The following is a 22,929-nucleotide window of genomic DNA, read 5'->3' as shown; positions in this document are numbered from 1 at the left end:
TATCGACGCCCCCTTTACTGTTTCCTCCTGTACTTGCATGACGTATGTCTCAACTGATGAAGATACAGGAAAGTCGTAAGTATTATGATTGTAATCCAGATGTCTAGATTTCGAACACCTATCCTATCTTGTATATACAACAGTATTCAACAAGTATTCTCTCACACCGTATCACGACGTCCGTTAGAAAATGTTAGTTTCTGTTAGCTCAGAAGATACTGAAGAAACATCATTCGTAACAAAACCGTATCTACGAAAAGCAGCGCTGTGTTCACATTACCTTTTTCGTTATAACTGGTTTCCTTATCAAAATGTGTAGACGGAATCGCACTTTTTTTAATAAATGTTACTTAAACAATAATTCGCGGTAATGTTACTTCAGGTCTGACTTTCTACATACAGGTCCACCCTATATGATGGTTCAACGTAAGATTTCTTCAAAATATATCAGCTGTGTTACAGCGAAAAAGAATGGTTCAAATGGATCTGAGCCGAGCGGTTCTAGGCACTTCAAAAAATGGCTCTGAGCACTATGGGACTCAACATCTGAGATCATCAGTCCCCTAGAATTTAGAACTACTTAAACCTAACTAACCTAAGGACATCACACAAATCCATGCCCGAGGCAGGATTCGAACCTGCGACCGTAACGGTCGCGCGGTTCCAGACTGTAGCGCCTAGAACCGCTCGGCCACACCGGCCGGCTTACAGTGACAGAAAAATATCTTTTCACTACTTTTTTAAGCTTCAGAATGGAATTACTTTCGCCAGTCTCTATTTTTATATCGTTTTTAAAATGTTGCAGTTGTTAAACAACGTTTTTTTACTCTCACGATTGTATCCTGTGCGGCTGGTCCCGACGGAGGTTCGAATCCTCCCTCGGGCATGGGTGTGTGTGTTTGTTCTTAGGATAATTTAGGTTAAGTAGTTGTAAGCTTGGGGACTGATGACCTTACCAGTTAAGCCCCATAAGATTTCACACACGTTTGAACATTTTTGAACGATTGTATCACTTAGGGGTTCGGACGAAATAATCTTTATTTTACAACCGATTTTCGTTTGAAATCGACCATCATCCGGTTCTATAAGGAATACCATATACTTCACTGAAATATACAGGTTTAATAGTGCTCTTACAATTCGTAAGAGCTAAATTATCAGAAAAACTGAACAGATATTTGAGTAGCAATAACAATCTAATTAACACTCGGTAATTTACAATGTTTGTAAAAGTACCATGTGTTGCTGTCGTACAATATAGAAAGAATTGTAAACAATGGAGATTATGGTGCGGCTTTTTTATTACACGTCCTTCGGAGCCAGTCATTTGTCAGCAGTAATTTTATGCACAATAAGGGTCATATCGTTCTCCGAGCGTTGGTGAAACCCATTACGACCGGACAGGGACCGGGAACTAAATTCGACTCGTGATCTTCGGTAATCAGAGCTTCCCAGCTGTAAATTACCGACTAGTGGAAGGTATCAGTCCCTGAAGCGAATCGCAGACTGTTAATCCGTCATTACATCGTTAACGAGGTGTTGCTTATCGCTAGCGGCGCGATACGCACGCAAATCATTACGTAAGGCATGGGGGGACGGCTTAGCCGCCGGCAGCGGCGGCATCGGCTCTGGCGCGGCTGAATGCAGTCAATTTAGCGGCGTTTCTCCGCAATCAGATACCCGGCCGGCTAGAACAATGCCGCGGCTGTAAATGAACTCGGGCCCCGGCTACCTACTTGCCGTGCCCGGCCTGTTTTGCATATCTTGCCGGCAGGAACCATTTACAGGAAGAATAATCACTTCTGTACACAAACTGCGCTCCCTGGAGGAACGCCCCCGGAGAGGGCCAATACGGCGCGGGATTTGGCGCAGGTGTTGCCCGAAGGATCCCCGTCGCCCTCTCCCCCCCCCCCCCCCCCGTTCGATTTGCCTGCCGCACTGCATGCCTAACGACATTAGCTGCTCCGTGCCGAGGCTTAATTTGCGTTTTGATTCGGCCATCATTTTCTAGCGCGCCCTGGCCGGAGAGTTATTTCCATGCAATTAGCACCGCTATCGGCTTTCGGTCGCGCGCCGACATGCGATGCAGGCCGCTGGTATTACAGTCGGTCAGCGCGCAGCGGAACGCGGTCGCTGAAATGAACGCAAAACGAAGCTGACCAAAAAACAAATACAAAAAGTCTGATGCATGGCAATCACGCTCCGAGCTCGAGCACAGCCATCTTTTGTTCGACATGAATGAGTGGATTTCGCGGGCCTTCGTGTTCTGGTACCCACAGAGGACTACAACCTGATGACTAAAGAGGTATAGATCACGCGTAATGTGATGAAAGGCATTTGCATGTCACCTGATAACTGTGTCGTAGATGCAGACACGTTACTGCGTTAAACGCACGGACGGCACATGCATTCACGAAAAGGTAGCATTAAAGAGCAGAACGGACCCACCAATCCTCCTTTTGTAACGACCTCCCCATTAACAAAACCTTTGCAGTTCTAGGCGCTTCATTCCGGTACTGCGCTGTTGCTACGGTCGCAGGTTCGAATCCTGCCTTGGGCATGGATGTGTGTGATGTCCTTAGGTTAGTTAGGTTTAAGTAGTTCTAAGTTGGTTGGTTCTGAGCACTATGGGACTCAACATCTTAGGTCATAAGTTCCCTAGAACTTAGAACTACTTAAACCTAACTAACCTAAGGACATCACACACATCCACGCCCGAGACAGGATTCGAACCTGCGACTGTAGCAGTCGCGCGGTTCCAGACTGAAGCGTCTAGAACCGCTCAGCCACACCGGCCGGCAGTTCTTATTTAGACCATGTCCATCTCCTCAATGCCAACCTGACTTCTTCTCCATTTCATTTTCCCAAATGTTTGAGCAGGATGTAGACAATGCATATACAAGTAGCTTGTGTGTACTACGATTAATACGTCACGCTGCAGAAATGCGCATCGGGTAGAATTTCTAGATTTCAATGCAAAAACCAACACGGCGGCATCAGCCGTAAGTACGCAGTACATATTCGCCGCCGGATGGACTTATCTAAACAGTAGGCTAAAATGACTTGCAAGTTACGTCAGGAAACTCCAGGACAGGGAAGTGTGCAACCGCATCAACGATAGTACCAGGAATCTTGCAAGCTGAAGCACTTCTCTGAACTAACGCGGCTTTTTCTGCATATCTACCTGAAAATTACTCGCGGAAGGCTGCCGAGAATTTCCGTCCCAGAAGAACGAAGTAGCCGAGTACGAATTCCACGAACGTATCTTAATGGAAGAGACGGACAAGAAATCTTATGACTGTCCCTGACAACCTCAGCATTAAGCGCACAATCGTGTACCGGGATATTTACAATCTGTTCTAGACGTGGCTGTGGTGTGAGCGAGCGGAGACGAGAGGAGCGGAACGGAACGAACGGCGTCTGACGAGATATGTAAATGGCCTCCCGGGACGGTCGCGATACGGCGGCCGCGGCTTGTTAGGCGCCTGCACGTGGGACGCGCACGTCGACGGCGCAGCTGTGTACGCCCCGCCCTCCGCTTCACACTCGGCCGTTGGGCAACGCCGGGCTCCGCCTTATTTAAATATGCCCCTTATGGGGCCGACCTAAATTCTGCGCACCGTGTTCCCTCTGACTCGGCCCGTGTACGTGAAAGAATGAAGACCTGTAATCGAAACTACTAACGGCATTGTTCGTTGCCCACACTACGTCGTCACAATTCTTCCGGCCCGTTCGCTGAACTTGTCGGGTGCCGTAACGAATACTTTTATACGGGCATGTCTCCCTGTCCATTTACATCCGGATCTGCGGGTGAAATAGTTGTTTACAGTTTTACTTCGCCCATTACCGATGCAGACGCCCATTTCCGCCTTACCGTTGAGTTTACTTTAACGCAGGCAACTGGACAAAACGGCTAGCCCATAAGACAGCTACCCTCTACCTCCGTACAAAAAATTTCTACAATGATGATGATAGTAGGTATTAATTCCACAGCTGAGGTAGTCTTCGGTACGCTTATCATATGCGACAAGGTAAACATCGAAGGCATCCCCTCTGTTTTTCAGTGGCTGTAAAAATCGAGACAGAATCGAAATTCCACATCGAAGAGGAAAAACTGTCACACAAGGGTAAAAAGACATTGTTTCAAATCTTGTTTTGGTTGTGGGACACCACCACCCCAGGGAAATTTCATCATTTGGGAAAATAAAAAGTGAAAGCTAATGTAAAATGTAACATGAACTAGCCGTCTGAAGATGAACCTTCCAGTTCTAAACCTGTAACGGCGCTATTTGAATAATTAAATAGCATTGTAAGAAGTGGCTGGTTTCTGTTGCCTTCTCTGTAAGAGTCAACCTGTAATAGTAGTCCGCCCCCGGTAGCTGAGTGGTCAGCTCAACGGACTGTAACTCCTAATGGCCCGGGTTCGATTCCCGGCTGGGTCGGAGATTTTCTCCGCTCAGGGACTGGGTGTTGTGTTGTCCTAATCGTCATCATTTCATCCCCATCGACGCGCAAGTCGCCGAAGTGGCGTCAAATCGAAAGACTTGCACCAGGCGAGCGGTCTACCCGACGGGAGGCCCTCGTCACACGCCATAATTATTATTATTAACCTGTAATAGTAAGTATGCAGTTCTTAACTAAATTTCCCTGAGCGACCCAATAAACGTAGTCCCTTCTGACAGACAATTTCTACTCGTCGTTCTGCGGACATTTGGAAAATAATTAGGCAAGTCAGTTAAGGTCCGTCCTCGAACCCAAAGCAGATATCTTCGAATGTTCAAGTTTCAACTAATACCTTGCTGCTTTTTTATATTTATTTACTGGTATTTCTGGACGTGCCCATGCAGCCATCTCAACAGTGGAATGTGATTTCAGACGCTACGAATGTAAAGACAACACAACACCGAGGCCCCGAGAGGAGAAACTCTCCGACCCGACTGGGAATCGAACAGGGGCCCCATTGGTTAGCAATTACCACGCTAACTGCGCAGCTACCGCCATGGACTGTGTTGCTGTTACAGACTGCCACGGTAATGCCGTTGTGTACTGTACGTAGCAGAATATAACTGCAACGAATGAGTGATACGGCATGTGGAGGAAACCTGTCGAATAGGAAACATTTGTTAAATAACATAGAGTGCTCTCTGGAAAAGATGAAAGGAAGAACTAAATGTGCCTTGAAGAGAGCAAGTGGCGAACAGTCACTGACTGGCAGAACACTGAATAAATCTAACTTTCTGCTGGCACGCTCTCCATGATTCGTTCCCAACACCGTTCGATATCGCTGTTTCCGTAACAGGAAGAAGTGACAGCAAATTAATAACAGCCGTGGGAAAGTGCACGTTTGGGAACAGCGTAAACGCTCTTTATCCTTCTTTCTTAGTGAACAACTGTGTGGAACTGTGCTTAACACTTCAGACTCGAGACTACGCAACGGCCTCGCTGCAGCTTACGTAGGGTCTGTCGAAAGAAAGTTGGTTAATTATTGCTCAAAGACAGACAAACCCTCCCCCTTCCCTCACCCCTTTTCTTTCTCCCGTTGAAGGGTAGCACAGTTACGGTAAGTATTTTATAGCATTTGTAGAGGGTGCTTCAAAATCATTGCCACAGACCCCTAGGACTGATAGGCTACGTCACGGGGAGACTAAATACTCGCTGACGCTTCCCAGCGACGGTAGGTGTCCTTTAGTAGTCGTCGGCCCTGGGACGATGAGATTTCACCGAACTACCAGCACCTACTAACCACGTGTACACCGGACTACAAACCCTAACAAACTGATAGAATGATCTTCAACAAAAATTAATGTCTCAAAGCGGAGAAAGATATTTTAGGAGCGAATCAGTAACTGTAATTGCCTACGCCTACGGCCTTTCATGTGAAGCAGATGACTGGATGATAGGCAACACACTTAGCATACGAACGCCGCACAGTGCCTACGCGCTGCCGCCTCTCAGGGGCACAATCAGTCTTCAACTGCGCCTGGCATCGCCGAGAGGCACCAGCGAACATTTTTTTCTTTAATAAAAGTTGTTCCCTATGACGTGATCTATCACCCCTAGACGTTTGTCGCAAAGTCTGAAACACCCTGTACAAGCAGATGTATATGTAGCGTAAAAGCGAGGGGAAATCGATACACCAGTACATAAATTATAACAATCACAAAGTTTTTTTGATGAATGACTTGTTTATACACACAATCAGCTGCTGTATAGGCGTCATTAAAATGTGCTGTTAATTTCGGTCTGCGATTCCAGGGTGACAGTATACTTACTGGCAGTGCCTGCACATCTCAGTCGGTCGGCTCGTGTCACTAGCTTCGTATGTGCCATACTAAATGCCTGCTGGAGCCAATGTCACGTGGGTTTTGTTTTGAAGTTTTACGACAGAGCGCTACAGCACTGAGCTATTACCTTCAATTATCCATTTTAACTGTTGATATTTGTGGATGATATGCACCGTGTAGTAGACCAAAGCCCTATGGCTTCATCATCGGTTTATGTCAGTATGTGATTTTACGAGTCCATTTTCTTTCTGGAGACGACAAATTTATATTCGTCCAAACCAAGATAAATGGTTAACAAACCTTTAATTTTGCAACTGGTTGGCTGTTGTTTTGCAATCCTATCAAGTTTCACGTGCACCTTTGTTGAAGCACAACCATGTTTAAAATGGAGGATGTCTGGGCTATAGGTATATACAAATCCTTATAACGAAAGAATTCGAAATTTTACGTTGTTGGGTAAATACGCAATCAAACTGTTCAAATGGCTCTGACCACTATGGGACTTAACATCCGAGGTCATCAGTCCCCTAGACTTAGAACTACTTAAACCTAACTAACCTAAGGACATCATACACATCCATGCCTGAGGCTGGATTCGAACCTGCGACCGCAGCGGTCGCGCAGTTCCAAACTGAAGCGCCTAAAACCACTCGGCCACTTCGGCCGGCATATACGCAATCGACAGAGATGCTCTCCAAGATGCGATACACACCATTTCATGATCGGCGCCGAGTCGCATGGCGCTTGCGCGCTAGTGATAAAGGTATACCCGTCTCGACATGACGACGTACTATGCAGTTTCACACACTCCTCCCGATGTCATTCCTCCCCCCATTATCAGTGGGATGTAACCACATTTCTCCATAACACGTCTCCTGAGCGTTGAATCGTATAGGGGGTCCTACAGCCCGGTCCCCTATGTCTTCCGGTTTGACGCCGCTGGATTTCAGTGCATCGAGGTTTATCAAGGACGCTATTTACAGAACAAAGAGACCTGGCGGATTTGAAGCAGCAGGTCTACGCCGCAGTAGAGGCAGTAATACCTGTCATGCCTATGAACAGGCGACGAGGAGTGCCGGTTCAAAATCTGTCTAACTACAAAGAGTGCCCACATTGAACTGAACCAACACGCATAAAAATGTTTCGGCTCCTTTGTGGAATGATGGACAAATAAAGTTATAAACCTTAATATGCACTGATATATAAACAAATGTTTTTCTATTCCTCTAAGCCCGGACATTCTGTACCGTGTATCAGTTTTGTCATTGCCAGATTGACCAACTACGAAAGCACTTTAGTAAAGGCTGTACTGCAGTGGACGATGTATATAAACATGTGTTTTAATGAATATGGTACAACTGTGGAGCACCGTCTTGCAAAATTTTTGCGGTCAGAAGCAAGATGCTTTGGCCGTGGATGTAGTCAATAGGAGAGGAGCCATCGCTTCCAGTTGCAAGGTAGAGGCCAGCGGTGCTCATGTAGCAGTGGGCAGTAATACGACGCTCCCCACCCCCTCTCGACCCCGGCCCGGTGGTCAGCAGCGCAGGGCGGAAACACGAGTGTCAGCACGCGTGCCGGCAGGAAAGCGGCCGGGCGGGGCTGCGAGCTCGTGATAAGGCAGGGGCGGTGGGGGCGGCGCGGGCGGCTTCGCCTAATGACGGCTGTCGGCGCCCGCGACATGCGACGCTGCGCTGCCGGGCATCTGATTCGCCGCCGCGCGGCTGCGGAAATCCATTTCCCACAGGAAGGCCACCGGCTCCCGCTGCATCCAGCTGATGCGGGAAATTGGTCTCCCAGCTCGCAGCTCCGTGATTTCTTATACTGATGTTGCGGCGGTCAGTCGTGTTCTGTGATACGGTTTCTTAGAACGTTTCTCTCGCTGTTTGCTGTGTGATACGGGATCGATTCTCCAGTTCTCTACATCACCTCACCAACAACAGTAAAGATGAGACAATTCTAATGTGAGATCAAAAAAAAATATTAAAATGTGTGTGAAATCTTATGGGACTTAACTGCTAAGGTCATCAGTCGATAAGCTTTCACACTACTTAACCTAAATTATCCTAAGGACAAACACACACACCCATGCCCGAGGGAGGACTCGAACCTCAGCTGGGACCAGCCGCACAGTCCATGACTGCTGCGCCTAGACCGCTCGGCTAGTCCCGCGCGGCAATGTGAGATCTTCGGAACAAGTTGATCCCTTGTAGACGAAAATTTGAATAGTAACCCTATTAGACGTCGTTGAAACTCTTGGACGGTGAACTGGCATCCTACCTGTCTACCAATTCCGCCTTACTACGTTTCCTCTGAAGGACTGCCACAGATTTTGCAGTATAGAAAGAACCTTTTTGAACATTGCAATGCTGCTATATTTCTGACGTAATACTGAGCTACGACCCCCGAGGTGACATAAAACTAAGAAGACGACTTCATAAGTAGGTTTATTATTCTGTGATGTGCTTAATCCGGGTCAAGATTGGAGCGTGGTATCTACATATCTGTTCTAAAATGTTTAACACAAGCATAACAATTTTTTTTTACAAATTTCCAGTATCCGCGCATGAGGTAACTGCACGCCGCATTTCTGACACTCGTTGTTTTATTGCCGTCACGCAGATTCGGGTCATGGGTTACACGTAATCAGGCCAACTCATAAATATCTACAAACAATATGTGCATGCACATTTCGTCTCTGAACTGCTCATATAAAAAAGATAAAATTACTGGCGTCAGAGAAAGATACGATTTCATATTTACATGGGTGTATGGTGGACGCTTTCAAATTAGTAAGTACGTTCACGTGAGACTTAAGCTTTTCCAGGCTCTCCAGTCAGCATATAATAGATGTCTTCCTCTTCTCCGACAAACAACCAAAGTCCCAGTGTGAACATACTCCTGTTTTTCTTATCCTTGTACTAATATTCATTCCTGATTTTTTACTCGTTCTTTGGCTATCTCATATGTGAACAATTCTATTTGCTCTTATTTTCAGAACTAAATTGCTACTTTTCCAAATCTGATGCTTCCAGTACTGCTGCCACGTATTCTTGTTAGTATTCATTACTCTGCTTTGCCTGGCTCGTTATTCTATGCTGTATGTACTTAACACGGTTTTAATGGAGTGGAATTATTGTAATAGTTGTGCTCATTACTACAAATATTATTATTACTGTGGTTTATAAATCGTAGCCTCTTTTATTTGTGAAATTAATTATTGAGATGGTTAGATGTGGGAGAGTTCCTGAAGATTCAAATTTCGTGAGGTAAAATAAATTCATACAGATGTAAAAGCACAAAAATAAAGAATGCGAATCTACGAAGTCAGCTTGGCTGCAAACTACTGCGAAGAACAGCTCGGTAGATTCAGTATGGAATATGATTAATTCCATTACGAGCCAGACTCAAGCATTGATAAAGAATAGCAAGTTGTTTCAACCACTGCAACTATATCCATAAAATTTCTTTTCGTCTTTTTTAAGTTTGTTGTAGGCTTTGGCAAGGAACACAGTTTTTTTTTCGAACTGTTTATAACTCAGCTCGAACCGGACATTAAATCAACAACCTCAGGTTCGTACTTTACGATGATGGCCTTACAATGCCGAGTTGACGCAGGAGCTAATCTCGCTCCGGTGGGTATCATTACGCACCGCAGGCCGTCCGCATGACGGAACTGAAGCACAGGTATCAATGAAATTCCCCACGTTATGGCTTGCCTCTCGTATTTCCCTCCGACTCACGACGGGCTGACGCGTGCCCCCAGTCACGCACCCGTCCTGCTCCTTCCTGGAATCGCTGCACAGGCAGCTCGTAACAGACGCCTTGTTGCACCGGTGCAAGTAACACACCGGCAGCCGGCCCGTAATTGCCGCTGACGTAAACGCAGCCGTATCATGTTTACCCTTTTCTGCTGCTATAAGTGCTAGGAAAGACTTAGACTTGAGCTGTTGTGTCAGAGATGGACGCTAAAACACCTCTAAAATGTTACAGTTATTCTTAGCATTATTTATTGTACCCCGTTTTCATTCAACGTTAACTCTGCAAGTTGTTGCTCAATAAATAATTTCTTCGGATCTAATTTCATCCTGCCATTAGCATTCATATACCATCAACTTACGCCGGCCGGGGTGGCCGAGTGCTTCTAGGCGCTACAGTCTGGAACCGCGCGACCGCTTGCAGACCAACATCACCCCAACGTTTGTTTGACGATCACAACAACAATAATAAGAATATGAGCCATGTGGGGCAGCGCAGTTTCACTTACATTTTTAGGTACCTACTCTTTAATGGGACCAAAATAGCAGGAAAGAAGATAAACATTTCGTCAACGATATTATAATTAGAGATAGCGGAAGAAAAATGGTCGAGCCCTCATCAAATTCACCATCCCGGCGTTTGTCTTAAATGATTTAGAGCAGCCACAAAAATCCAAAACTGGATGGCCGAAAGGACATGAAACACCATCCTCTCCAACATTTGTTCAGTGTCTTCACCCCTGAGCAGTCTCTTCTAATACTTATTAGATGGATGTGCCCTCCTGCTCCCACACCCACACCTAACGTACACTCTCTTTACGTATTTGCTAGTGAAAGACTGGGCATGCTCCTTGTACTCTATTTAGTGGTAGGTACATGCTTGTAAAATTTTTGTGTATTTTTCTGTCGATTCGCTACAGTTCGCAACACGGGAGGAGCCTCCTTCAGAGCAATCAGTTGAGCTGCAATTGCACCTTTTCCGAGTCTGACGACGCTACGTGGAGCGTAGAACGGATATCGACACGTGGAGGACAGCTGGCTGGAGTGGCGGAGTCCAGTGCAGCGCGGTGGAGTACGGCAGTGAGCACGGCACGCGAGCCAGGGGCAGCGCTGCAGCCAGAGCCGACACGTGAGCCGGGTATTAGGGGCGGCGGCGCGCCGAGCCCGGGTTAATGGAACACTGAGCCGATCGGCAATCTCTTAACCCTTCCCGGACGGCGGCCGCTAATATCGCACGAGTGCCGCCGCCTGGACTCACCTGCGCCGGCCCGTCTCTCCCCGTCGTCCCGTCTCAGGGGGGACGTCTCTCTCTCTCTCTCTCTCTCTCTCTCTCTCTCTCTGTCTCTGTCTCTCCCCCCAATCAATCACGAACACCTGAGACACAAACTGGACCGGCGCAGCGAGCATTTCCGTCACCCGCATTCTGTCATTGGCATTATTCTACCCTCTAGTGCTCTCAAAATATCTCCACTTCGATCTGCCTGTCACTCCGCTGTTTATTTATTCGTATCCTTATTTCTTGCTACACTCTGTTCCTGTGGTCTCCCGTCCGAATAATGGTTTGATATAAAACTCCTCGCTTGTCTACCCTGTACCAGCTTCCTCACGTCTGTGAGACAACTACGACCTGCCAACATCGACTCGAAACTGCTTGCTGCACGAGCTTGATTCCAGGGGAATGAATGTGTGAATTCCTAAGGCACCAAACTGCTGAGGTCATCCGTCCCTACACTTACACACTACTTAAACTAACTTACTCTGAGGACAACACATACCTATGCCCAAGGTAGGAGTCGAACCTCCGGCGGGAGAGTCCGCGCAATCCGTAACATGGCGCCTCAAACCGCGCGGCCACTCCGCGCGGCGATTCCAATGGAAGGGGCGAGGAGTGCCACATGGGTCAAGACCCCTCCCGAAGAAGATTTCACTAAAAGCGTTTATATTTTTGTAGTCAATAAATTAATTCCAAAAATATTAAGCTAACTTTCGAGGAGTAAATAAGTAGGAAAAGTAAGAGTTTCGAGAACGGTAAGAAATTATAGAAAACAAGCTATGTGTAACATTTGATCCTTCCACGTGGCTGGGCTTGCGGCCTCACTGGCTGCAGCAAAAACTCCAGACAGGCGAAGACGCCCATTCATAGGCCAACCGTACCTGCTGTCAACAATAAGGTCCATATGATTCCTATGTGCACAGGTGGAAACAGAAAACCGAAATAAGTTGAGTAATGCGGAAAAGAAAGGGGAAGAAGCTCAAAATTAAAAATTAAAAAATCGAAAGACTGACTTTCTCCAACGTGGGCGGCAACGACTGAAGCCAACACCAGTTCCCTCATTTACCCACTCACATAGCCATAGTCTGTAGACTTGTGTTCGCAATCTTAGTTCCAAGTGAAACAATGATAGTGATGAGTGCACACTTTCATTTTATTGTTCTTGTCATGGCCTTCAGTGCAAAGACTCGTTTGATGCAGCTCTCCACGTACCTCGTTCAAGCCTTTTCATCTCCAATTAACTGCTGCACTCTATGTTCATTTGAACCAGGTTATTATGCAGCCAGTGTGGCCGAGCGGTTCTAGGCGGTACAGTCTGGAACCGCGCGACCACTACGGTCGCAGGTTCGACTCCTGCCTCGGGCATGGATGTGTGTGATGTCCTTAGGTTAGTTAGGTTTAAGTAGTTTTAAGTTCTAGGGGACTGATGACCTCAGATGTTAAGTCCCATAGTGCTCAGAACCATTTTTGGGATGTCAGTCTGTAGGATGATATCAAATGTAAATTTATTTGGATAAACAAATACGTGGTGTCCTCAAATCACAGTTTCCTTGGGAAAAGTGAACTCTCCTCGTCTTTACTTACTAGCAGTTTCGTTTGGCTCTGGTTTGATTAAAACTCTCAGTGGAAATTACTTTTATAGTGCCTTTGATCGATGAAAAAAACAGTTAGTATAAAGTTGAATCTAGTTAGATTGCATGAAGAAAACGCTCAGAGTCAAATATCTTACCCTGTAAGACGCTTATTACAATAATTCAGTATTTTCTCTTTTTTCGTCATAAATGAAGATGCCGAGACTGAAGACAATAGTGCTGTCAAGGAAATAATGACAACGACAGGATTGCAGACAACAACCACCTCGTTTATAGCGCGCGAAGAACCGGCTGAGCGGGAGACGATGATGCCGAATGCCGTCAAGCAGCGAAGCGCTGATTGCGTTACGTTGCAACGCACCATTCGTCCCGTTACTGACTCCGTTAATTGAACACGTCCCGGACACGCAATTTCTGAACTGTTAAGAAAGCGTACCACTGCTCGGAGGCAGCCAAACACGAAGCCTTAATTAGAAGAGTACCGAGCCACCCGCGACAAGAAGCAGCAAAGGAAAAAAAGAGGACGCTGCCGGTAATTGAAAGCGGACAGCTCGGCTCGGCGAATTAGATTTATTAATAGCACTGGGCCCGACGCGACCGGAGGTAAATCACGCCTGTCAGCAGGCGACGGAGGTCTGGCCGCGCGGACGAGACTGTACCGACGCCACGAGACGCTTTTTGCGTCGCCGAGTCCAGTTTCTAGGCGAGCAACGTCACGGGCGTTACGTCAGCGTGCGGATGACTGGACGGCCTACAGCCTTGTCGGCAGACTTCGCTTCGCGTCGCCTCGTTTGCGTCGTGTGGGCGGTCTGCGGCACAACCTCTCTGCTAGGTCGCTGCCTGAACGCTCGCCTGCTACTACTGCTGCGTGAATCGTTCGGGAGTGAGTGAGTGAGTGGAAGCAGCGGATGCAGGGAGTAACCAGCCCAAAATAAGATAGTGATTCAGAAGGTGTAGGACCCTGAAACTAAGTTGTATTAAAATTTAAATGCTGACCACTCTCCATCAAATGAGGTCGCGCTGTAGTGAAGATGGATCCGCAATCGGAAAGAAGAGGGATCTACATTTCAAACCAAATTTCAAGCATCAGGCATCTCATGTTTCCGTTATCGCTTCAGAAGATTGCCGGTGTGAATACTTCAAATATAGCCAGAATGCACAATGAACTGTTTAACACAGAGCAGCAATGTTTATGTGTCGTCAATAATAGCGTGTGCGAGACGGAGATCAGAACCCTTTTGTGGGGAGTGCACTGCAATTTTGTTTTGAATACTGGTCCAGCACTAAGTTTCAGTTCGTTACATGTAACGACCACATCATGCATAAACTCTCCTCAGATTAAGAGAATTCATGCAAGCAACAACCATGAGGCTATTGACAAGCCAGTCTACAGCATGATTCTATGATGATGTTACAGGCTATCAATGTGAGTTGAGGGGCTCTGGTCCGGAAACGATCGAGTAGATATTCTGGGAGAAGGTAATATGGACCAAAACAACAAAAAAGTCCAGTAAACATGACCTCTAAAGTGCACTCCATAAAAGCGATGACTACTTGTTCATCTTTGCTAATATAAACACATCTCTTCTGCTGAACAAGTAAGTGCTCATAGCTTCTAAGGTATGCATTTTAGAGCCCATGTTTACTACTGTGATGTTTGGTTTGTGGGGCGCTCTTCTGCGCAGTCATCAGCGCCCGTACAAAGACACGGTTTTGACACAGTCCAATTTTTACACAGTCCAATTTTTACACAGTCCAATTTTTACACAGTCCAATCTAGCCACTGTCCGAATGATGATGATGATGAAATGATCACAACACAAATACCCAGTCTCCGGGCAGAGAAACCCATGTTTACTTAATAGTTTTTTCTTGTTTTGGTCCACACTAACTCCTCCGAAATTGCAGTAGAAGGGCTCACTGTAACAAGTACCAGAACGATAGTCGCTTATAACTCTCTAAATGGTTGTTTCCAGACCAGGATTACTTATCTCAGCTTGATGCCTTCACCCTTCTCCGTCCTACCTGAAAGTCTGTAGCATCGTTATGGTATCACCCTATGTACAGGGTGCTAGAGGCGTAAGTGCAAAAAATTTTATTAATAATTGAGGGCAGTGTACTGAACAACATTACAAGAGTATTTACTTCATTTGCAGACCAGCAATTATCGCTATTACGACTAGCATCTTTTTAGGTTGGTTAGTACCTTCGAGTACATGCGGCATAAGAAAGCCATTAATGTTTATTTTCCCCTTGGTAGCAGGTCAGGTATTGAAGCGTGGGCGCGTGGACGCGAAATGAATAGAATGTACTGACATGCACTGTCCATTTCACGACACAGTTACCTTCGTGGTGGACACTTCGGGTAGTAACTTCTGCGATCTGTTTTGCGGGGAGACTGTTACGCGCAGAGAAAAAACAACTAACACAATGTGTACATGAAATGGGTACATATTAAGTTACCAATTACCACAATGTCTACACCTATAACCTAATGCCACGTATGTTACAGAAATGTGGAAGCGAGGTGGAGCACCATCACGTAGTAACCACATTACACTTCGCATCACCAAGAGCGCGACTTCCAGCAGGGGAGGCAACGTGAGCCGGAGGAAGTGCGGATATGGCTCGCCAGTGACGAGATGTGGAAGAATGGCTTGTCACACGAGGCGGTCGCCAATAATCCTCGCCCACACACACGAGGCTGAACAGGTTCTGATGTTTCGCTGCCACCATACCACTAAACACTAGTACAGATAGAACAGCCGCTCTTGCCTGCTGTGTTAAGAGTGCTCTCAATCACTGAGGGTCCACCTTCAAGTGGGTGTACCTCCCGTGGAACGACTTCCGGCCGTATGTCCATCTGACCACTTTTGCTTCTTAACCTTTCACGGATTGTTTCCTGCCATGTGACCTAATTTATAAAAACCACTCTAATTATACAGTGTCTTTCAGAAGAGATTGTCAATATTCAGGGACATGACAGGAATGATCATTCGAAACAAAAAAAGTCAAGTAAAAATGGGCTCAAAAATGCATATCTTAAGGGCTGTGAGCAATTCTTGATCTTCGATACTGTGGAAACAAATCTGTTCTACCGCAAGCTCTTTGCTTTCTGTATGCCGGAAAGTGCTAGTATGAACCAAACCAGGGAAGGATGTCGAGTAAACACGTGCTCTAAAATGCATACCTTAAAAGTTATGAGCAGTTGTTCATTAGAAGAGTTGTGTTTCAAAGCAGCGAGTTATGAGCAGTTGTTCATTAGAAGAGTTGTGTTTCAAAGCAGCGAAGATAAACAAGTGCTCATAGCTCTAATGGTATGTATTTTAGAGCACATGTTTACTGGATATGTTTTTCTTATTTTGTTCCATACTACCCCTTCCCAGAAAATGGAAAGCAAAGAGCTTGCAGTAGGAGAGATTTGTTTCACAGTATAGATGATCAAGAATTGCTCATAGCTGTCAAGGTATGCATTTTAGAACTCATGTTTACTTGAATTTTTTTTGTTTCAAATGATCATTGCTGTCATATCCCTGAATATTGACTATCATATAAAATCAGTCGTGCAGAGGCTGTTTGCTATTTTATAGCCCCTCGAGCTGACGTATAGTATGGAAAAGCTTCCGTAAAACATACACAGAAATGCTGGTAGTTTAAGTAGCGGTCTTGCATAAAATGTTGGGCATCACGGAAGAAAAAACAATTTTCTTTCAACGAAAAGTTCGCACTGATCAAAGCGGAGAGCGCATATCTACGGCAGTAGGGTTGTAAACTTTTAAACGAGTTTCTTGCAGCCTTGTCGGGTGGATGGCTTCGTGCAGATGTGAATGCGAGGACAGGAGAAGGTAAGCTATAAGGTGATGTCGGCTCGGCAAGTGCGTACGCGGTAGAGCGCGTCTGCTGCATGTGAGACTTCGCAACTGCTGCACGCAGTAGTTGCTGCCGCCACTACGGCACAGCAGTAACATTTTAATTGAAAAACATCCGCAGCGCCATCAATTAGCGACTGCGGCGAGCAAGCGACTGACCTTGCCCAGACTGAAGCGGAGCGGGCGTTCTCAGGGCAGGCTCGCGGTGAGGAAACAAAAGTGCCCCACGCGGGCATCTGGCGCGGGCACCGTGGGACCGATTGTCGTAACGTAACCAGGGTAACGGTTAACACTGCAGAACCGAGAAACGAGGATTTTCCTAGTGAAGTAGGTACGGATTACGGAACTACTAAGGATGTCACTGAAAGCCACACGGAACTCTTATCGCTCATTTACTTTAGAAGTATAACCCTAAGCTTTATACACCAAAAGTTTGAAATACAGTCTCATGTTGGTTCTAAACCTTATTTTTTGTGGATCGTGTGTTGGAGTAGGGAAGATATGTTAAAGGTTCTACAAACATATGAAACGTGGCAAAAGACGAAATAGTCGAGGGAATGAGTACAGTGATCAATGTGGTAGTACTTCAACATTCACTTCTGTCGTAGCGAAGTGTACAGAACTCCCGATTCCGGCCGATGTGGAATTGCCATCTCACGATATCTATGGATGTCTACCTGAGACGTGAAATCTTAACATACGCATGCAATATTCCACTTACAGCACAGAACTGTAGTCCGAAGATGCTCAGCCGGCCGCGGTGGTCTCGCGGTTCTAGGCGCGCAGTCCGGAACCGCGCGACTGCTACGGTTGCAGGTTCGAATCCTGCCTCGGGCATGGATGTGTGTGCTGTCCTTAGGTTAGTTAGGTTTAAGTAGTTCTAAGTTCTAGGGGACTGATGACCACAGCTGTTAAGTCCCATAGTGCTCAGAGCCATTTGAACCATTTTCGAAGATGCTCATGCCCTACCAGACGCTGAAATTCTTGCCCACTTTCCTGCGATAAGGATATATATATAATAATACAAATGCCAAGGCACCTAAAGATAATTCTATAAAAATTATAACACATATATATATAGAGACACACTGCGATTCAGGTTACTCGTCAAACTGCTGATACGCGTGTAACTGGCTCGCTAATATGGTTGATGTGTAACCCTTGTTTTCATCCGGTAATGTTCCACTTATGAAGTGAAAAACCAGACAAATGATTTAAAATTATTATACGATAGACTGAGATAACCAATGGTGTAAAGATAGCTTAATTATGCTGTAGTACATGTTTCTCCGCTTTGCTCAAGAAACATTAGTAAACCAGAAATGCACAATTTAGAAATACTAGTTTCCTTATGAACCTGAACTCAAAGATCAAGTTCACCAGCTTTCTTGGGAGGGCGGTTCCTTTGAGTAAGATAAACCACACAGCTACAAAGAGTCGACGAACGGCCGAAAGATCAGGATTACGTAGTTCGCAGTTCTTCAATGTTCCCAAGATCTTGTGACCTTCTTATAGCCGCATTTGATTTCGTAAAATGCATTGGATATCTTTCTACAGCTGTGAAAAAGCTCAGTGTGGCAATACATTCGTGAGTTAGCTCCTGTGAGGAATAGTTTCGTTCGGGCAAGTACTAGAGTCGTATAGAATTTTTGAAATGACATTTCTATCATCGACTATAGTTATCGGTTATTATTCACTATTGTGGAATTTCGGCTACGATGCCGTTACGCGGCACTTTTTGTTATGAACTTTGCACTATCTAATCACAATTATCCGGAGACACAGACGCAATGCTGATTTCACCACAAAATGTCAGAGAGGCACCACCCGCCAGTGTAAGAGGAAGTGAGATAGTGTGTTGTCAGTAGAGGGGTAGTACCACCAGAATGGGAAGGTCAGAAGCGCTCAGGATCATCGAACGTTGGCTAGTCGTTAGATTTCACCTGAGTAACTAATACATCAGGGATATTTTAGCACGTCTAAAGCTGCCCAGGTTGACTTTTCGTGACGTGATTGTGAAACAGAAACTCGAAGGAACAACCACTGCCAGGCACTTAAGTGTGAATTGCGGAGTAAACATGTAGATGTAGATCAGTATCAGGCTGTTCTCATGTACTGATGGAGAGGGATCGTCGACAATTGCGGAGGATGGTTATAAAAAATCTCATAAAACCAACGGAAGGAATGACTCGTGAGTTTCGAAGTGCTACGAGCGCTCCAGCTAGCACAACGACAGTGCGTAACGAGTTAAAAATAATGGGGCACAAAGGTGGAAGCGCTCCTCATAAACCATGGACTTCTGTAGCCAACGCTAAGCAACGCTTGAGGCGGTGTAAAGAACGACGCCAGTGGACTGTTGATATCTGATTTGGAATGATGAAGCACGCTGTACTCTGTGGTAATCCAATGGAATGGTTTGGCTTTGGCAAATGCCTGGAGAATGTTACCTGTCATCATCTGTGGGGCCAAAGTGAAGTACGGAAGTGATGTGTTTTTTGTGGTTAGTGTGTGATCGCCCTATTTCCCTTAATAAAATGTTAAATGCGGAAACATATTAACATATTTTACAGAATTGTATACTGCGTAGAGCAGAGAAACAGTTTGAAGACGAGGACTGTATCAGCGTAAGAGTGCACCCTGTCACATAGCATCATCTGTAAAGGAGGGGTTTCTGGACACTAACATTCCAGAAATGGACTGACCCGACCAGAGTCGTTACCTGAGCCCAGTCGTTCATCTCTGGGAAGAGCTAGATCGTCAACTTAGATCCAGGCCCCTAGGCCCCTTGAGCAAGAACGGGCTCCCATTTCACCACAGACGTTCGGACACCTCCCTGAAAGTGTCCACAGCAGAGTTGAAGCCTTCATTAAGGCGATGGGTGGATACACCCTATATTAATATCCACTAGTAGATACTTTTTCGTGAAATAGTGTATGTTTGTCTACCAGACTCTGGTGGACGGACAGGATGGTGGGCTGTTGTTGTGCACGATAACTATTCCTTGTTTCGTTCTTTATGTTTTATTGCTTACGCTCTTCTTATCTTACGTGATTTTTATTTGTTGATGTATTTTTCATGGAGCAACGGCCGTGCCGCAGTGGGTACACCGGTTCCCGTGAGACCACCGAAGTTAAGCGCTATCGGGCGTGGCCGGCACTTGGGTGGTGACCGTCCAGGCCGCCATGTGCTGTTGCCATTTTTCGGGGTGCACTCAGCCTCGTGATTCCAATTGAGAAGCTACTCGACCGAACAGTAGCGGCTTGGGTCAAGAATACCATCATAACGACCGGGAGAGCGGTGTGCTGACCCCACGCCGCTCCTATACGCATTCTCCACTGAGGATGACACGGCGGTCGAATGGGCCCGATGGGCCACTTGTGGCCTGCAGACGGAGTGGTTTTTCGATGTATTTTGCAGACGTTAAGCTATTTTATTTTTAGACATATTTTGTTTTGTGACTCTTCCACAAGAAACAGGTCACTCTTACCACTTCTCGCTGCAATCTTCGTCTATTTAAAGTCTCGCGTTGATCTTTACATTTAGTACGTGAAACACCTACAGCGATAAACGAGTTTGACGACTGCGCACCGGGGTAAAGGACCACCAGTATTACGACTGCACTTTGCATCATACGTTAGGTATCAGAGAGAACAATATTTTATAGTTTTTTCCTAGACTATGGTAACTATAATTGAAAGAAATACAGCCCTCGGTCACTATTTTTAACAAATTAACCTGGTTTCAACACTTCTAGGAGTGTCTTCCTCAGTATTTAAATCAAAGAATGGCCTATATTCAATAACAAGGTCACAGAATTATGATAGGGTATAAGTACGGAATCGTCATGAAAGACTTACTTACGTGTTATTCATAGACGGCTGGAGCGGCCGTGCGGTTCTGGGCGCTACAGTCTGGAGCCGAGCGACCGCTACGATCGCAGGTTTGAATCCTGCCTCGGGCGTGGATGTGTGTGATTCCTTAGGTTAGTTAGTTAAGTCGCATAGTGCTCAGAGCCATTTGAACCATTTTTGTCATTTATAAAATAATAAATATGCCAAAAGGGCATTAGTCACAAAGATATTTAAGATAAATAAAACTGTGATGGCGAGCCACTAAGGGCTGCTCGTTACTTGCGTGGTGCAGGGTGCAAAACGTACTCTATGTACAGCGAATTTTTGATCGTAGGATGAGCTGCTATCGAAACTGGCAGTCACTAGACGAAATAAAAGTGTGACTACAGACTAAAGGAAATAATTTTCTCCTAACTACAACTTGCTAACGGCATAAAAGCCCAAATTAGTCAACAGAGGATAGTCAGTCGATGGCGGGAATGTTGTCATTTCAGAAATACAGAACTTCGGACAGTCGAAAACGAGAAACGTTGGTGTCGGCTCCGTGCCGAAGCCTCCAAACGCCCTACCGCTACACTCGTGCTGGTTCCGCCCTGAGGACGAGGAACCTGGAGGGCAGTGCGCCGCGGCTGGAAGGCCTTACTCCTACGCCCACACGCGGGCGTCCTTAGTTACGAGCGTTGTTCCAGCGGGCCTGCGGCGCTCTTAGAATTCGCCACCCCACGCCGGCCGGTCGGCCGCCTCGAAACGAGGTTTGCCTGCGGCCGCCTCCGCCGCCCCCGGGACGGCGTCCAGCGGCGACCGGCCCAGCGCGTTATTTCATTGCCGGCACGCGGGCCGCATCGCTGATTCCGGTCGCGATCAAACGGGGCGCTCTGCGCTCTCTTCCTGTTCCCTCGCGCGGCGCGGCCACAAATTCCGGCTGTCTCCTCTGCTCCGCCCTGCCCTGCCCTGCCCTGTTCCCCGGGGGACAGCGGCGCTCCGTGCCGGACTGACCACCGCATCGACCGCACACTGTTCTGCTCCCAGAGGCGGCACCAGTCGCAGCGGCTCTTCCAAATCCATGCCACATCGGCAGCAGCACACCGCGATCCAGTATACAACTTTCTCTTGATGGTTTCTGATTTCTCGGCATCTTCTCGCATCTCTCACGATTTTCTCCATCATTTAATAAGGGCCGGCCGGGGTGGCCTAGCGGTTCTAGGCGCTACAGTCTGGAGCCGCGCGACCGCTGCGGTCGTAGGTTCGAGTCCTACCTCGGGCATGGATGTGTGTGGTGTCCTTAGGTTAGTTACGTTTAAGTAGTTCTAAGTTCTGGGGGACTGGTGACCTTAGAAGTTAAGTCCCATAGTGCTCAGAGCCCATTTAATAAGGAAAATTTTGTAAATTCGTAGCGGACTTCCTGAAAATACTAGCTCCACAGGTACCCTGTTTCTCTTCTTTTATTTCCTATTTGCCACTAGATTTGGGGTCGCAACCCCATTCTGTATTCGCGCTTGAGAATGGGACTGCTGCCATCAAATTAGTAGAAAACGAAACAAAAAGAGAATAAGAACTTGGCAGCTGTGGCACACTTACTACCAGGAAAAATCTTCAAGCTATCAGCGTCGTCTGAAAGCAATGTTCGGGCAAGCATCCTACTCGTGATCTTCAGTATCTTGCCTTTTTGCGGATGATGCTGTGGTATATCAAGAGGTTATAACATAGGAAAATTGTACTGAAACGCACGAGGATCTGCAGCGAATTGACGCATGGTGCAGGGAATGGCAATTGAATCTCAATGTAGACAAGTGTAATGTGCTGCGAATACATAGAAAGATAGACCCCTTATCATTTAACTACAATATAACAGGTCAGCAACTGGAAGCAGTTAATTCCATAAATTATCTGGGAGTACGCATTAGGAGTGATTTAAAATGGAATGATCATATAAAGTTGATCGTCGGTAAAGCAGATGCCAGACTGAGATTCATTGGAAGAATCCTAAGGAAATGCAATCCGAAAACAAAGGAAGTAGGTTACAGTACACTTGTTCGCCCACTGCTTGAATACTGCTCACCAGTGTTTGGTCCGTACCAGATAGGGTTGATAGAAGAGATAGAGAAGAGCCAACGGAGAGCAGCGCTCCAGTGGAAGACTCTGCAGGAGAGACGCTCAGTAGCTCGGTACGGGCTTTTGTTGAAGTTTCGAGAACATACCTTCACCGACGAGTCAAGCAGTATATTGCTCCCTCCTGCGTATATCTCGCGAAGAGACCATGAGGATAAAATCAGAGAGATTAGAGCCCACACAGAGGCATACCGAC

At 46.3% G+C, this 22,929-nt stretch overlaps 1 protein-coding gene across 1 annotated transcript in view; it reads right to left on the bottom strand.

Annotated features, from left to right (window-relative positions):
- The window catches only part of LOC124795688 (homeobox protein homothorax), a 1,001,790-nt gene that overhangs the window by 467,146 nt on the left and 511,715 nt on the right, over positions 1 to 22,929 (bottom strand). The gene's annotated exons all lie outside the window — the stretch shown is intronic.

This window comes from Schistocerca piceifrons, chromosome 4 (assembly GCF_021461385.2).
Source record: "Schistocerca piceifrons isolate TAMUIC-IGC-003096 chromosome 4, iqSchPice1.1, whole genome shotgun sequence".
Taxonomy (NCBI): Eukaryota; Metazoa; Arthropoda; class Insecta; order Orthoptera; family Acrididae; genus Schistocerca; species Schistocerca piceifrons.
The sequence above is the reverse complement of the archived record's forward strand: the minus strand, read 5'-3'. Positions and strand labels throughout refer to the sequence as shown.